Genomic DNA, 17861 nt, shown 5'->3' on the forward strand with positions numbered 1-17861 from the left:
TCCCAGACACGAGAAGCCTCCGTGTGATGGTGGTTCGAGGTCGTTGGCCAAGGTCTTGCCTGTGGTGCTCATGTGCAAAGCTGTGGCGTATGAGAGGAAGCAGCAGAGTGAGTAGTTTCCACAGAAATGCATTCTGTATCCCAAATCTTTGGCTGGAAAACTGCAAAGGCCACCTTGGCATGTGTTGAGGGAGCAGGTTATAAATTGTAATATTCCCAGCACGGGCCTCCTCTGGGGAGGTACAGCCTAGGTGGGCAGAATGATTGTGCCCGGAGGTCAGAACAATGTGTGTGGGCAGAGATGTGTCACACAAAGCAGGGAACTAGAACGCCCGGGCCGGGGACATCAAGGACCAAGATGTGTCACAGTCAGAACATGAAAATGTTACTGTGTGTTGTGTGTGTGTGTGTGTGTGTGTGCATTCATAAACTAGTCTGGTCTCTTCCAGGATCTAGGACAAAAATGTAGAAAGCCAATTTCATGAAGACAAAGAAATATGGTAGTGTTTTATATTTGTTTTCTTTTGCAGCAGATGTCATGAGCTGGGGAAAGGAACAATACTCTTTCTTAGGGAGGGAAATAAGATTCTTGAACAACCTGTGTTGGTTTCTATGACGTCTGTACGGTAAGATGTACGTTCCTCTCTTGTGTGCTGATGACCTGTTTGGAGCACTGGCCCAAAACTGAGGCAAGGAAGCCAAGCATGGCTACGGCTGTTACCGAGAGTAGCTGGGCTCTCTTCCAACGGAAAGGTGGGGCCCTGAAGGCCAAGGGCATCCACTCAAGCCTCCCTGGGTAACATCAGCCTCAGCTTCCTCGGAGTCTGCTACAGTTGGTGGTACACCCTGCCTTCTGTGTCATTATAAACAGCAATAAACTGAAAGGGCTATGATTTCAAATAGGACCTTTAAAAATGAACAATAGTATGATCTTTTAAAAGGACATGAGAAAAATCATTCAGTGAAGCAAAGTGGAGAGTGTTTAATTATTAGGTCTCATAACAATCACCTATATGCAGGGCGTTACTTGTGCCGAGTTGCTTATTTAAGGATCTCTCTCCCCCCGACATTAACACCTTTATTTATGGGTGTGTTTATATATGATGTGAGAAACCTAAGTGACAGGAGCACCAGCAGTTCCTGACATAGCAGCCCTTGTGGTACTAAAAATTCCCAATGAGGAAATGAACAGTGTGACCCCAAAGGACAGGCTGGCTTCGTGTGTGAGGCCAGGAAGGCCAGGAGCTGCTGTGACCTGGGTGATGTCTCCTGGAACCGTTAGCGTTGTCATACTGGCAGTCGCTCTCCGAGCTACAGGCAATTTCCATTCTAAAGACTTCGTAGTCGCTGAGAAAACATTTTTTGGAGAATGTTTAGTCTTGTTTTTCTCTGATTTCTTCCAGTTAATGGTTCACCTTCACCTGTCCAAGCTTATTAAGCATTCAAGCCTCCGCTCAGCTCATCACTCTTCCCTGGGATCTCTTCTGTCTGCTAGAGACACCCTGATGTCTACCCACCTGATTTCCTCGAATGCTTCTCCCTGTGTGTGTGGTTTGGTTGATTGCTACCTAAGACTCTTGGCGCTTTTAAAATTTTTACTCACTGTCATCTTACGCAGGGGACATGTCCATCTTGTACCCTGGACTTCTTTCTAGTTACCTGTTTAACACTCTCCTCTCCCTTCTTGAGTTTCTTACACTTTCCATCTCAGTTTTCTCATCTTCTCACCCCTGACTTACTCGCTCTTTCCAACTAACCACAGCTTCTCTTGCCAACATCAACCACACCCTCCTTGTTGAAAATCCAATGACTCTCTCTTTGCCTGCACTGCCCACTCAGAGGCCTCTGACTCTGTAGCCCACTCCCTTCCCCCGACTCTCTCCCTGCTGGGTTCTCAGGCTTACTTCCAGAACACTCATCTTCTGTGTGTTCTTGTCGTGCACTGTCCTTTGGGTTCTGGCCCAGCGCGGGCAGCCTAAGTGACTCCCCTTGGGTCCTCTTCTCCACGCTGTCCCTCCAATTTCCTCTGTGGTCCTTAACTGCCTTTGAGTTATGGGCAATTCAAAGCCAACTTGCACCATGATTTTGTTCCCAGGGAAATAAAAAACACATGCAAAACAAGTGCACCCACTTGAAAACAGGAGATTCAGAGACTCCGTGTTACTCGTAGGGACCCACGGACTGCGCCCTTCCGCTGTCACCAGGTGACGATCAATGTGTAGGGAAGCCTGCGATCTCCGGCACCACCCTCCCCCCTGGGCATCTCCAACTCAAAAAGATCCACCACTGAGTTCTTTGGCTTCCCTCTCCCGCCTACTCCATCTTCTGTGAGTTCTGTCTCAGTAAATTGCGTCCCCTCCAGTCACTCGGCCAAGCATGGCTCCTTTCTCTCTTTCCTATCACATCTAATGTGTCACCACCCAGCGTCTCACCAGGTGCTGAGATTCTGCCCTGCGGACAGCTGTCAAACACACACAGTTCCAGCCACTACCCCTTCCCTCGTGGAGGCCATCATCTTTGATCTGGTTCATCACGCTAGCATCTAAGCTATCATGCCCCCAGGCAGGCTTCCACCCCCCACCCCTACGCCATCTCAACGCGATAGTCAAAACAATCATTTACACAAAAATATTTGGGTCACCCTGGCTTAGAACCATCGAAAGATGTCCCATTATTCTCAGCATGGAGTGCACGCTGTATAACATGGTCTCCAAGCTCCTTAGAAATCTACGTCTCCTCCCACCAGGATGCCTTCCCCACGCGTTCCGTGGACAGGTGCACGGCCAGCCACAGGTGAAGGCCACACTGTCTCTGCTACACTTGTGGGCTGTGCTGTGACCACTTGTTCTTCTGTTGCCTTCTAAGCTCCTGGGAGGCCCCAGTCATAAAGAACGCAGTCTGCCTTATTCACTGAAACATCCCCGGCATGTTTTGCACAGAGTGAGTCCTCAAGAAAATATTTGACAGATAAATAAGGAAACTGCCCGAAATCAGGAACTTTACAGACCTGATCTCCCCTGTGCACCACGGCAAGGGACAGGACCCAGAGCCTTCAGAGTCGCTGCACTGAATCAAACCCTCCACGGCGTGTGCGGAGGACTCCACGTGCCCTTGTCCCTGGCTTTCAGAAGTAACCTCACCGTTGGCAACGGGCACTCCATAAAATTAGTCAGTTTGTAAAGCTCATTTGTTTTCCCCCCTAAGGAGAGGTTTTGTTGCCTTTGGTTCACAGTTGCTACTTCATGTTGTCTCTTGGTCCCAGGGCGGGCTTCCTGGGTGGGTCTGGTCCCAGGGCGGGCCTCCTGGGGGGTCCCTGTGCAGTCCTTGGCTGGGGAGAGGGGACAAGTATGGAAAGGGGCGGAGGTTTACCTGAGCCTCAACTACTCAGAACTGCATTGTCCTGTCCGGGCCTCAGTTTCCTCACTGGGCCTCTGGGAGGGTCCTGGGGAAATCCAGTCCCTCATGATGCCTAAAATATCTGGAGACCGTGGCCTGTCCCTCTCCCCAGGGGCTTCCTTCCCAGCACCCCCTCCACCACCCCCACCCCAACCCCTCCCCAAATTACTTTTGTTTTGTTAAAACTGCCTGAAATGTCTTTGGGTAAAGAAACTACAAACCGGTCAGCAGGGACAGAAGCAACCAAAAGCCATTTGGGGCCAGTTCCCCACCTCGCACAGGTTTCTTCCCCCCTACCCCACAGCTTGGCCCAAGGCCCGCTGGGAAAGCTGCTACCGGTGGCAGGGACCCCCACCCCACAGCATCTGGATCTGGCCTTCACAGACCCCCAGCTGGAAGCGCTTGAACACATGGCAAAACAAGATGAAAACACAGGAAAACCCGAAATCTCAGATGGGGAGATGATGTGGGGAGACATTCTGCAAGGGGGGGCCTCAGTAGCCTGCCCCCTCTTGGTGGTAGGGGCGGTGGTCTGGGGTTTCCCCCGGGCTTGGGCAGCAGCCAGCTCACCCCGGAGCTTGTCGGCCACTGGGCCTTGTGGGAAGCACTTGGGGTCCTAGACCTTCCAGCTCCGGCCGAAGACCTGGCCACGCTGGTGGGCACCCTGGGTGCAGGCTGTCTGCAGAGACACGGAGGAGCTGCCACCCCTGTCGCCAGGTCCCGGGAGGCAGCGCGCCCACCTGGCTGGCCCAGCTGTTGGTGCCCGTTCGCAGGTCGGGTGGCCCATGGGCGGCGGATATGGCTCTTGGGGTCCTCCCGAGGCCGTCTCACGCCATCTGCCATCATGCCCGCCCGGTGGCACACTTGCCGGTGACCATCTGCATCGCCAGCTGGGCACCTGCCCGGGCCCACCCTGTGTAACTACCCTAAAAACGCCAGAAAGACTCAAGAGAACATAGCTTAGAGCAGAGGAAGAACGAAGTGTTTGTGCAGTATAATTATTCTGGAATGCGCGTATTTTAGCTTCAACTTCCCATGCAAGGATGGTTCGCCCTGGTTCAGCAGAAGATGGGAGAGCGCAGCCCGCGCACCCATGAAAGCCGTACCGGCTCCCGCAGGAAATCCGCTGACCCCGCCCGCCCAGCGTGCGGGCTGTTCCTCTTCAGTCCCCGCGGCGGTGGCTGTGCCACGGCTGAGCCTGTGAAGGTGGACGCTGAGGCCCCCCGACATTGGTCTGGATTTGCAAGTGAATCCCTGTCATTTTCTACAGCTCAGTTTATTCTCATCAGCCATTCCGATCAGACACTAAAATCCTTTATTTAGAGCCCTTGCCAGAGTGGCTTTTCCTGAACTGGGGACAAAAAATGGATTTCACAGTGCTGGGAGGTCGCTCCCAATTCCTGGTGCTGCGACCTCTGGCTTCGTGATTTCCCACACATCCACTTGTCTCTGACAGGTTCATTATCCGTTCCCACGGCCACCCGGCCCCCACGCCGACAGCCGCACCAGGCGAGGGGGCGGGGCCTGCAGGAGCAGAGCGCAGACAGACTCCGCCAGCGGGGAAACAAACGCCCCGCGCCCTGGGCAGCTCAGCCTGTTCACCTACTCTGTTTGCGCACACAAACCTCACCCCGAGACGCTGCAGAGAGAACTGCCGCCTTGCCTGTAACTCAAAGATCCACTTGAGTGTCAGTGACAAACCGCACACACTGTCAAATAAGGGCATGGCTAAGACGGACATAAAAGAAAAAGGGAGCTCTCATTTGGGATGCAAACAGGGACCTGTGGTGTGTTCTTGCTGCCAACCAGGCCTGCACTTCCTGTAGTTTAGCGACCAGCTGTCACGCATCAATTTAATCTTGCTTATAAAAAGGCTCCAGCATTTAGGTCTGTGCCACCTGCCAGTAGGTATGAAAAAACCCAGACAGTCTGCCTGGTATTTTATTTTTTTTTAAATTACATAATTCAATATATTTATTCTGGGGGAGCATGTTATCCGCCAGAATTTCCTGGGAGTTAGAGGTCTGTGTATATGGTCTATTAGCAGCGCTGTGGAGGCACAGAGACGAAGAAGTTTGAAACGGGCTTTTTCCGGAGCCAAACTGGAAGGGAAGCCAGGCTTGCTGCCTTGTAGGCCACCGTCTGGGCCACATGTGAGTCAGGAGAAGTCATGACGCAGGGAATGAAGTTTGAGCCTCGCAGCCCTTGCAGACCTCGTGGAGGACCCTGGCAATGTGTTCACGGGCTCACATGCTTGTGTACAATTTTCACGGATGAGATACTCTATATATTTTTAATTAACGAAGGTTTCCCTTAACGAGCCCATTCCTGCCCAGGATGTAAATTTCAGGCACTCTGGAACCTGGGTCAGCCTCCAGCTGCACCCCCGACTTGGGTTGGCACGAGATACACAAATGCTTCCAGAAAACATGTTAGCACAAAGATCAGAGCTTTGGAGAGGCCCTTTTTAAAAGGCGATCAATTATAAAATGCCTCCGCATCCTTTTTCTGCCTTTGCAACCTTGACCCATCTCTTGGCACTTGGACACGTGAAAATTTACTTTCCACCTCAACACATTATTTGAAATGGGAGACGCGCATCAATATAATTGGGAGATTGTGAGTCATGAGGCTGGACTCAGACGGCCTGGGTTTGAGACCAGTCTCTGCTCCTTACTTAAACAAATAAACAGCATTCATGGTGACAGAAGATTTCCGAGCCCCTGGCGTTGCGCTAAGTGTTTTTTGCGTAGTTCACACGTGATTCCATACGACCTCACAATCATCCCGTGAGACTGGCACTGGTAACTCCAGATGGCGCATTTGAATAGCGAAGCCCTTGACTCCCAGGTAGCAGGAGTGGGAGCCGGGATGCTGCCTGTGGGCGGCCGGCCTCCACAGCTCTGCTCTGACCCCTGCGCTGGGCACACTGTCCTGAGTGTGGCCGCGTCTCAGCTGCCTCGGCTGTAAAACAGGGGCAACCACTGGGTCTATTCCGAAGGACGGTTTTGGGAGATCACAGGAGATAATGTGTACGTGCCCCCGGGGGAGTACCTGACACAAAGTCCTTAATAAGTGTTAGTTTCACCGACTGTTACTTCTGCAGTTATTACTGCAGCCGCCACTGCGGCCAGTCACCGCAGGGCCCGACCGTTCTACTCCAGGTGTTTCACCCAAGAGAATGAAAACCACGTCCGCAAGGACACTCGGACATGCACGTTCATAAAGGCCAAAACGTGGGAACAACACAGGTATTTGCCATGAATAAACAAAATGTAGTATATCCATACAAGGGAATATTATTTGGACAAAAAAAAAATGAAGTCCCGATACATGCTACAGCATGGATGATCCTTGCCAGCATACTGAGTCAACGAAGCCAGACACAAGAGGCCATATGATACATGTTCTCATTGTGTGAAATCCCCAGAACAGGCAGATCGCCACAGACAGAGGGCCGGTCGATGAGTAACTACGGGGGGCTCGGGGAGGGCGGGGGCGGGGGCAGGGACGCGGGTTAGAGCGATGACGATGCTCAGGAATTCGGTGTTGGTGGTTGCACAGCTTTACGATAGACTAAAACCGATGGAATTGCACATTAAATACATAAAAAAAATAAACTAAAAGAAATACAGGCTTTATCCAAAAGGGACCACAGAAAGCAGTGGGTAAGAGTTTGGGCTCTGGGCTCATACACTCTGGCTGCAGCCAGGACCTTAGGCGAGTATGGAAGCTCAGTTCACTCCTCTGTCACATGAGAGTAATGCAACACCCCCCTTAGGGTGGCTGGTCGTGTCTCATGGTTCAATACGATGGGGCAAGACTGCTAATCGATGTATCCTCTCTTTTTCCATGAGCTTGTATCTCAACATGGCACCTGGAATGCAGCGCTGACTAAATGGAAGCTATTGCTATTAGCAACCATAACCTGACTGCAGAAGACGCAAGGTTCACTTACCAGGTGGCCCTGGTCTGATCCTGAGCCCACGAGACGGACAGGCTCCAGAATTCGACCCCTCTTTCCTTCACTCCCAAACCCGGGCTCCAATAGCAGTCACCACGGCGAAGCAAACCTTCTCTCAGAAGATGTGTTTTCATAAACCCTGCCATGGCCAAAGTTCAATGTCAAACAGACACCTGCTTATAACGTACTTTTCTGAGAGCAGCCACACACTAACAGGCCAACAGAGCGGCTGGACACCCCACTTGTGTTTGGCCTTGTGCCTCCTCAGGAAAGAAGGAGCGCGGGGCTCTAGGAGGCCACCCCGCGAATCTGGAGGGCAGAGTCCCCGACGGCTCTTGAACGCATTCTTTGTCGATATGTCGAGAATCTAACAGGGACCCTGGTTGGTGGGGCTCTTCTCTCCTGAGCTTTGTTATTGGAAAGATTATTTTTGAAGACTGGGAGAGGCCTGCTTTTTTTTGAAGCAGAGAAGTGCACGGTGACATAGTTTTCTCTGAGAGGACCGAAAAACTGGGCTCTTGATCAGCTCTTCACAGACACTGAAATCTTATGATCTTGTTTTTGTATTTTTTTTTAAGTATATAAGGCAATTGGTTAGCTCCCCAAATTGACGGAACGAGGACCAGAAAGCCTTCTTGAACATTTAAGCAATACATGACTTAGGGACCCTGATGGCATTTGAAAAACCCTATGAAAGGTCCATTTAAACTTAATTGAAACCCTAAACTTACCCATACTGAAGCATCAGACTACGTGATTCACTAAATGGCTGGTTCTTTCAGATGACATTAAACAGCCCTTTCCGACTCCTAAGTCTTGCCAGGGGAGGAGAGTGCCATGACTGTAAAATAGAAACAGGAGCTTATAAATTTGAGACGATGTGTTGTCTGAGGCTGAAGCAGGTATATGACCACGCACTGTGACCCATTTGCTATACTCACGAGGAGGAATCTGCTTAGATGAGAGGTGCTGAGGATAAGAGACTGATTTAGCAAGATAATTATCACCACCCAGACTCCCACTGTTTTCTGCTCAACCAATCAATCTGGAGATTGGGACAAAAGGAGCTTGTTAAATTAAAACAAAACTAATCTAAGTCCAATTAGCAATTACTAGTGACCCTAGATGCTTAATATAGGCATGGTGAACTTTTATATTCTGATTTATTTTGAGAAGACAGAGACTGTAGGGGTCTCCAGTCCCAGAAATACAAGCGGTCATTGTTCAAGGTACCAGAATCTATGAGGGAGATGGGGCACTGTCGTGTTAGGAGCTTGGACTGTGGAGACAAAGGGCCTGAGCTCGGGGCCTAGCTCTACCATGAGGCTGCTGGGTGGGCCCACCGGAGTCTCAGTTTCCTCACCTGTAATATGGACGGCTGTTAGTGCCTATAATATAGGATTGCTCCAGAGATGAAATAGTCCAAGCGAAGTACACATCGCAGACTCTGGTAGATGGGAAGTATTCAACAAATGGTAGTGATGACGAGAGGGAAATATGGGAAATTCATGGCTTGGCTATTTAAGTCTTTCGCACATCACCTTCTTTCCTGCCTTGTTCTATACAACACACGGGACAACTATAATGCTCATTCTCCTGGGCTCCCCTACCTCTGGGGTTGGCCACGTTATGTAGTTCTGACCAATGAGACATGACCGGAAGTTACAAGGAGGGGTGTTCAGGAACACTTCTGAAACAGGGCAGCTTCAATGGAACCATTCCTTAGGCTTTGTACCCTTTCTCTTTGCCCTTTCCTCCTATTTTTTCTTGTCTGGGGTCCAGATTGGAATGCTGAAGGGACTTCTGACTTTGTAGCTATGACAAGGGAAGCTCCGTTGAGTGATGGGACAGGTAGGTGAGCGGCTAGAAGGGGATCGAGGCCCGGTGACGACATGCTGACTCAGTGTGGGAGCCCCCAGCCTGCGGGCCTGCTGTATGCCCTCACTGGGAGAACACAAGCTGCAACCTGTTAAAGACAGCCAGCTTCCCTGTGTGTGGACACGACAAATATACCCCTGATATTAGAAGCAATTCCAGAGACTGCTGATGCTATTTTCACACATGCTCATCCATTCTGTGGTTTACGGTAATCAATGGCTAAGTTGGATTTCTTTTCTGTTTTTTTATCTTTATAGAAAAAAAAATACCCACATGAGGGAAATATTTCTTTCATCTATTTTTTATTTCCAATTTGATGTGAACTATATACCACAATAATTCCTTAGATACTTCTTTAGATTAAAAAACCATAATTTTCCTTGTTTATTCCACGAGAAACTGGGACAAAAGAAACACGGCAGGGGACGGGGAGGGAAGAACCCTCAAGCTCTCCTGTGCCCCGCCCAGCCAGCGTCCAGCAAGGCTCCGGCTCTGGCCCCCAGAGCACTGACCCTGCAGGACTCCTTTATGAGCTTAGATTGTCAGGTACATCTCTGAGCTCTCATAAATATGTATACTTGTCCACTTTTAAAAAGGTCTTATTTCTTCAAATGGTTGTATTAGAGTCTGATTAAAAATGAATCAGGCTGAATAAATAGCTTTATGACTGGAATAAAAGTCAAATCTGTGCAAAAGAACATACTAAGCAACCTTATCCTGTACTTGGACTTTTCACTACAAAATTTGAGAGAAAAATTGAATTAGATTCCCCTAGGTGGTATGGAAAATTGGGGGAAATAGCTTTCTCCTAATTCTCTCTTTTCTGAGAAATAAAATAATATCCAGTAGAGAACAGTGACCTAGCAAAGCCTTTGTTTTTTTCCCCTTATGTGGTAGCCTACTTTTGTTAACAAGCCTTGGAAAAGTTGAAGAATAGAGATGAAAGAGAGGGAGAGAGAAACTATCCACTCAAGGAGCCCGATCTTATTTGCCGTGACCTATGACATGAACTGTGCCACTTAAGGTTAAGATTAGAAACAAAGGCTCTAAAGCAAAACACAAAGATCCCTAAGACTAGGAATAAAGAACAGCAATGATTTCTGAAATTATCTGACAGATTGGACATGGTAAGGAAAATACAACTAGCTACTGGATTTATTGACACGGCCATAATCTTAGTCAGTCTTTCCATCTGTTTGGTACACATTCAGAGGTGGGGTTTGCGCCAAATGTGTGAGGAAATCTTAATGAGAAGTAAAATTTAAAATAATTTAATATTGACCACAGCCCTATTGTAGAGTCCAATAACACATGATCAGGGGACCTGGGTTCAGTCACTCACTAGCTGATTCCCTTTGGGTGGGCTACCCTAGCTTTCCGTGGCTAACTTCTTTGAAATGTGAAGGGTCTGGTCTATGTTTGAAAAATACTTTACATTAGGTCCCTACCCTCACTGACCCCATCTTCTAAGCTGTATTGGGTTGTAGTGTGTATCCACACTGTCGTCTTGCACACCCCAAGTGGTTTCTTCTTCCTTCAGTAAAAATGTCCCTCTGGGACCACCTTTCTCACCCCAAGGTTGAGGTTCAGGCTGGGGACTCCAGCTTGCAGCTCCAAGGGTGACCAGGGAGGCCAGGCTCACCCCATTTACTAGCTTCATCTTCTTGGACATCATGATAGATTCAAGGATGGAAAAATGACCCAAGCCCTATTAAAAATTGGCCCTGGGGTCTTTGCGGAGGTTATGGGAGTAAGAAGTCCCTTTCCTTGCGTATAGCGTTGCTAAACTGATAGTAGGCAGCGTGGGCCGATGCATGGCCTTTGTGGCTAAAACATGGAGGCTCTCAGCTTAGAGTAAATCCAAGACAAAGGAGTCAAGGCAGAGATAGGGCTGATACCCTGATGACTTTGTGTAGCCCGTGCAGCCAGGCTGTCTGACTCCAGCTGTATGCTGTGTTCCTAATTGTGTCAGCCAAATGGTCTCTATTTTGTCTAAACTAGTTGGAATTGTTTTTATGTCACCAAAAGATCCTAACACAATACACTGTGGACCTTCTCCATACTCCGCCACTTCCCAAGCTGACTGCACGAGACTGGATGTACGGCCCCAAAGCAGTCATTGCACACATTGGTCAACTGCACAAAATTCATGGGCTGGCTTGGAAAGGTAGAGTTGGACCAACCAGGTTTGTTCTGGAAAATGGGGAAATGGAGATTAGGGTTAGACTATGCTAGATAATTTTGGAATCTGTTCCATTTCTAACTTTATACAATTCTTATAAAAAGTATGGTTTCTTTCTTTCTTTTTTTTTTTTTTTTGTAAAAGGAACTGACTTAAAATTAAGGTGAAAAGTGCTATATTTTGGAGTTTGAGTAGCCTCCTGATTACTTTGCAACTGTTTGACCTTAGGCTAGTGACTTTGCTTGTCTAAGTCTAGTTCCTCCTCTGTAAAATTGGGAAGACAATGGACGACCTGGTTTTGTTTTGACTTTTGAATGAGATAGCCTGCGAAGCTCCACCACAAATAACTCATAAACAGGTAAACTGATACGTTTTAATTCTCACTTGATGGTCGTCATCAATTATTATGAAATATTTGTTAAATACTTAAAGTATATAAACCTCTGCTGTTAGGACTGTACTGTGTCCAAATGCCTTAGGACCCAAACTTGTACCGGGTCACCTGCCTCTCAAGCCCAAACTGCCCCAGTTTGGATTCTGGTTCTACTATTTGTTTGCAGTGTGACCTTGGGCACCCTACTTCACTTTTACATGCCTCCGTTTCCTCATCTGTAAAACTGGATAATTTGGTGCCTAACTCTTAAGAGTTGTTATGCAAAATAACAAATTACTATCTTCACAGCGTTTAAAAACAATGTCTGACACTAAGTAAAAATGCTGTCCTTATTATCAGCCCCATCATTACCTTTTCATTATTCTTGTCATCATTTTGCCTGTGGCAGGAAAAGCTAAGGGGCGCCAGAGAGAGCCAAGGCTTCCGAGCCGCGGACTTGTAGAGCTCTACACTCGTGCGGAATTGACGCATATGTGTTTCTGGGAACAGCTGGCTGACAAAGAGCTTAATCTCTTACTGACAAGGCTAATCTCTTTTCTGTCTCCCACAAATTGTGTCATTTGGACACGATTTTAAACCAAATTTGAAAAATGCTGTTGACTCTTAAACACCACCACGTGAGGCAGGGAGTGAGGAAATGTCATCTGAAACGTCTTTGGGCCCACGGTCCAAGGCCATAGGCATGCAGTGACCTGTGCTTTTCTCTAATATAAGCCGCGTGTTGGGGACAGCGGCTGCCACAATGCTGTCTTGGGCTAGAGGTCTCCCTTCCTCAGCGGGCCTGCCCAAAGAGCAGCACTGTGACAACGGCACGTGGCAATTGCCTCTTGGGCGGGCAGGCCTGGAAATATCACATGCTGACGGTGGTGTAGCCTTTTAATCCACAGGGTGGCAAAGTAAAGGTCAATTACCTCACTTAGAGGAATGAAAGGCATGCAGTAAAAGTCAAATAGATCCGCCATTAGATAATATATTTCAAGCATGAAAACGAGGGCTTTCTATTGCAGGGTTATATTTAATGCACTGGTAAACACGAGCGCTGACAATGAGTAAGAGATGAGGCTGACAGTGAATCTGCCCGACAGTGTGTCCTCTGGTCAATGGAGGAATCCACGCAGGTCTGTACTGTCACCACTGATTGGTGTCAGGACCCCACCTGGAAGGCAGCAGGCCCACCCCACAACCTGCCAGACAGAGCAGGAGAAGCAGGTGCTTCTGCGGGCGGCTCTGGGGAGTTGGGGCTGTCAGGATGCGCTCAGCGATGCCAGACCAGCCTCCCTGTCTCCAGTCTGCCCTGGTCCTGGAATCTACCTTTGGCTTTTCTCCTTCCCCAATGGTCCACCGTGGTCCTGACCTTGGCCTTGCCTCAGCACCCAGCTCTGCTCTCCTGTGTTGTGCATTCGGTGTCCCGGACTCGTTCCCAATTTCTGGGGCTGTGACTCTTTATTCCAAGGTTGTTCACCTGCTTCTTGTACTTCAGATTCTAATCTCTGCTTTTAACTGGGATTTAAGTGCATCCACGTGGTTTCTGCCTTTGTTGATGGTTTGATTTGGAGGACCTGACCCCGATTACTCCACTGTGATCCCTTCCAGCACACCGGTTCTGTGGGAGGGGCTCGCTCTCCCGAAGCAATTGCTTGGCTATGTCTCTGGATGTACCTTCTCTCCCTGAACGATGCCCTCAGTCCTTCACCTCATCAGAAACATCCTGAAAGGTCACAGGCAATGTGCCGAGACTGGGTGGGGCTGGGCTTCTGCAGCTGCCAAGGGGGCTCCCCTGGGGACCTGGCATTATTTCAGCTGGGGAAGCGCTGCGTTCACTGGCAACCACTTAAGAAGCTACCTGATGTTAGGAATGTTGTTTAATTTCTCTGAGCTTCAGTTTCCATGTTACAAGCATTCAAAATTATTTTACATTTTTTTTAAATAAGCACTTACATTAAAGGGGGGGTATTTCATAGAGAATATGCCTTAATATTTATTAAAGCCTCCAAACTGTCACTTGGGGGCTCTCCCAGAAGCACCTGCAGTGGATCACATTTGTGTGGCAATATCTTCCTTCGTTCCAGAAGCTCTGAGCGAGCTCCTCATCCATGCGACGTAATGCGGATACCACCGCCCCCGCTCTGGCGAGCCCGGGTGCGGGGAAATAACCCAAATGCAGAGGCTTCTGCTTGGGGCAATAAACTTCCTGGTTGGTGATGTAAGTTTGGTGTGTCCTTCGCAGATGCAAGTCTCTGAAGAGACTCCTCAGTAAACCACAATTTATGCTGCCCTACATGCACCCCTAAACTCACTTGTCCCCAAGAAATGCGCGTATCTTTTCACCCAAGCCCTTGCTCCCGGGAAATGAGGGGGGTGTACGACAGGAGGAGGGATGCGGTGGTCTGATCTCTCCTGTGCTCTGTAGGGAGAAAACACGACGAAGGGGAAGCAGACTGAGCTTGGCACACACTCCCTGCGCTGGATTTTCCCGCCTCAGCGGTGATGTTACAGAGGCTCATGCAGATGGGAAGACATGCTGCTGACCAGCAGTTGTTTGTACCTGGGCCTGAGGTCTGGCCCCCCCACCCCCACCCTCTGGGTAGGGCCGGGAATTTCCCTTGAGGGAACAGGACGCTTCCCAGCCACTTTCCTGAGGTTTCTGTCCCGGGAGCCAGGGAGTGGGAAACCTGGACTGGGGGTGTTGGGGGGGGCGGGGCTGGAGATCCCAGCTCGTGATGATGGTGTGGCTTCTTCCTGTCTGGCCACTACAGCTCCCCTGTGACACCTTCTGAGAGTTGGGAGCCACTCAAGACAGAATGTGAGACCCAAAAACTAGCCCCTCACTCCTGATGTAGAATTTCATGCTCCCCAAACCTTCTATCAAGTATTGTTAAATTTAACAACCTTGGTTTAAGAAAAGCAGGTATGTGGTGAGGAGCCTGATTAGCCCCAAATAGGCAGGGAAGAGGAGTCAGGGGGCCACATGCCATATTTTGCCGTGTATAATGCTCACCCATGTATTTGTGCACATTATACATGGGATTACTATACCCGTTATTATGCCCATAGTACATACTGTATTTGCCGTGTATAATGTGAATTTCTTTTGCCCAAGTTTTTGAGGGAAAAATAAGGACACACATTATACATGGGTAGTACCTGAAATACTTGTATCTGTTCTTGTGGTTTGCAATTATTTGTTATGTAAAATTTCTTGTACCATAATACGTTCATAAATGACTAAAACATTGAATTAAAGAATTTAAACGAAAGATTTTTTTCCTGACAGTTTGGGCCAGAAACGTGGATATGCATTATACACGGCAAAATACGGTAATCACTATAGCCATGTATAATGCTCATCCTTATTTTTCCCTCAATAACTTGGGCAAACCAGTGCCCATTATACACGGCAATATGTGCGTCTATCAGGCCCCTTGCAGGCCCCTCCCTTGGCAGAGTGGCGCCCTTCGTTCCTTCCGCCTCACTGCCACTCTAAGTGAGGCCGCGGGGTGAAACCAATAAAGAAGCGGGCAGAGGCTGGACTAATTTAAGGAGAGGTATCACTCCCTGGTTCCGCGTGAACAGAGCTATGAATGTGAAGAGCAGGCACTTTCAGGTGCCTGGGTGGGTGGCCGGGGGCCTGCAGGAGACTGCAGGCCGGGACGGGAAAGACAAGAAACCCCTAATGCAATTCACTCTAGGTACTTTGTTATTGACCAGGTTAGAAATCCCCACACCAAACAAATTAGAAGTCAGAATAAAGCACGTCAGGAACGCACGGAAAACCTGAAAAGGATTCTAGGCAGATGTAAATTACAAAGTTAGACGGTGATAACTTCCAGGTATGTATTATAAACCCTAAAGCGACCCTAAAATAAAATAAAATAAAAAACAAAGAGGTACAGACAATAAACTGACAGAGTAATCATAAACTTACATTAATCCAAACAAAAGCAGAAAAAGAGGAAAGTGAACAAGAAGGACGGGACCAAAGGTAAATAAATACCAAGGAGTTAGACTTAGCTCTGGCTGGGTGGCTCAGTGGGTTTGAGCATTGTCATGTACCCCAAAAAGCTGGGGGTTCGATCCTCAGTCAGGGCACATATGGGAAGCAACCAATCGATGTTTCCCCCACTCCCCTATTCAATAAGCATATCGTTGGGTGAGGATTTAAGAAAAAGAGAAAACCATGTTAGACTTAAATCTAACCACATCGACAATCACATTAAATCTAAATATAAGCACCCCGTTAAGACAGAGATAAAAAAGCAAGAACAACTATATGTTGCCTACAAAAGGATGGAAAAGGTATCATGTTAACGCCACTCAAGAGGAAGCTAGAATGGTGTGTTAATATCAGAGAAATGAACATACGTGAGAGATTCAGAAGAATGCGGTTACGGAGGGGTTGCCCCTCTGTTGTTGTTACGGGACGGGGGCGTCTCATGAAGGAGGCAGTGAATCGCAGTAGACCTCAAAGTCAAGTGCAGGGATAGACCATGAGTCTTAGTTCAGCTGCGAGCATGTTACTGACCCGATGTGCGAGTTTAGGTAAGTTACCTAACTCCTCTCAGCCCCGGTTTCCCTGTCGGTAAAATGGAGAGCCACAGTACTCGCCACCCAAGCGTTGTTAAGAAGGAAGGTGAAATGGGCAGCCTGTACCAAGAAATCCTATCTATCACCAGCTTTTTTTTGGTGGGGGGTGGGGGGTAATGAAGAAAATAAGGAAATGTGGCATTTTGCCCACCTGAGATTGCAGGTGGAGCTTCATCCCTGTTGCATAAACTATGTCCCATATATGCATAATTTTGTGGCAAGATTGCTGGATTTACAAAGACGAGAAAAACCGGAATTCTCTAAGAGTACCCTTGCCATTCCAGGCTTGATCCTGATGCAACAAAAAATCTACATGCACGGCGACAGTCTAGGGCTTAAGGATCGCACAGGAAGATGTTTTCCCGAGGATAAATCCGATCACAGTCACAGATGAAGTCTGTTCGGCCACAGGGATGACCATCCACTCAGCACCTGTCTCCTGGGCATCTGATATGAACTAGGCAGGCAGGTGTCGATCTTTCGAAAGTTTCCAACTTGAATGTTTCTACTTCTCATCTCCATTTCTTAGAATCCTGTATGAGATCCTATTTTGGGCAAATATTAAGATCTACACTTGTTTGGGGCAGACACACATTTAGAGAGCCCCAGTCTCCATACAGGATGCAGCCCCATTTTCCAATTATATCTGGAGGACAGTAGTGATTTATCATACGGTTTAATGTCATGAAACATTTATTAAGCGCCCACAGTGTGCTAGACACACAGAAATCAGATAAAAGACATTGTTCCTGCTTAGCAATCCTTTGTAAAACAAGACTAATGAATATATGCGTATCCAATAGATCAAGCAAGCAATATACATTTTAAGAAATTTATAAATATTTAATCAAGATGCTGTACAGTAACTCCGACAGAGAAACCTAAGCTTCTTTGATTGCTAAATAGGATTCTAATAAAAATTTAAAGGTCTACAGCTTTTGTGGACAAAATGAATTGAAAAAAAATCTTGAAATGAATATTTCAAAATTATTTCATACAATTTCTCCGAAAAGGATTAAAGATCAGGGAACATCTTACATCCTCCAATAGACAAGATGAACTAATTCTGCATCATTGCAATCTAGATATAAAATGTGGAAGATTTCATATTACCCCCGTAGCTTGTACGTTAATAACTTGGAAGGGATTTGAAGCCTGACTTTATCCTTTCAGTTTGAATGCCTTTAAATATAAACACACACATACAGTTATAGACATGGGAGCCTCGGTGTGCAGATCCGTAACTCTATCAGGTTGGCGTTTTGTGGCTCTTTGGAACATCATCCTGGACTCTAACCCCTTTTGTTCTCAAGTTAATTTTAGCTCTGAATTTCCAGGTCTCTGGAGAGGCTGTGTCATAACAAACTTCACTTGGAGACAGATTTTTGGGTCTATATTTAATTAAAAGTGCCCTGACATCTGCTCAGTCGCCATCCTAAAAAAGTCCTTCTGAGATAAGAGCGG

At 47.8% G+C, this 17861-nt stretch overlaps 1 protein-coding gene across 2 annotated transcripts in view; it reads right to left on the reverse strand.

Moving 5' to 3' along the window:
- Window positions 1-17861, reverse strand: part of NTNG1 (netrin G1) — a 247003-nt gene that overhangs the window by 75024 nt on the left and 154118 nt on the right. The gene's annotated exons all lie outside the window — the stretch shown is intronic.

This window comes from Pteronotus mesoamericanus, unplaced genomic scaffold, assembly GCF_021234165.1.
Source record: "Pteronotus mesoamericanus isolate MK-2021 breed Mesoamerican mustached bat unplaced genomic scaffold, CSHL_Meso_final scaffold_99, whole genome shotgun sequence".
NCBI lineage: Eukaryota > Metazoa > Chordata > Mammalia > Chiroptera > Mormoopidae > Pteronotus > Pteronotus mesoamericanus.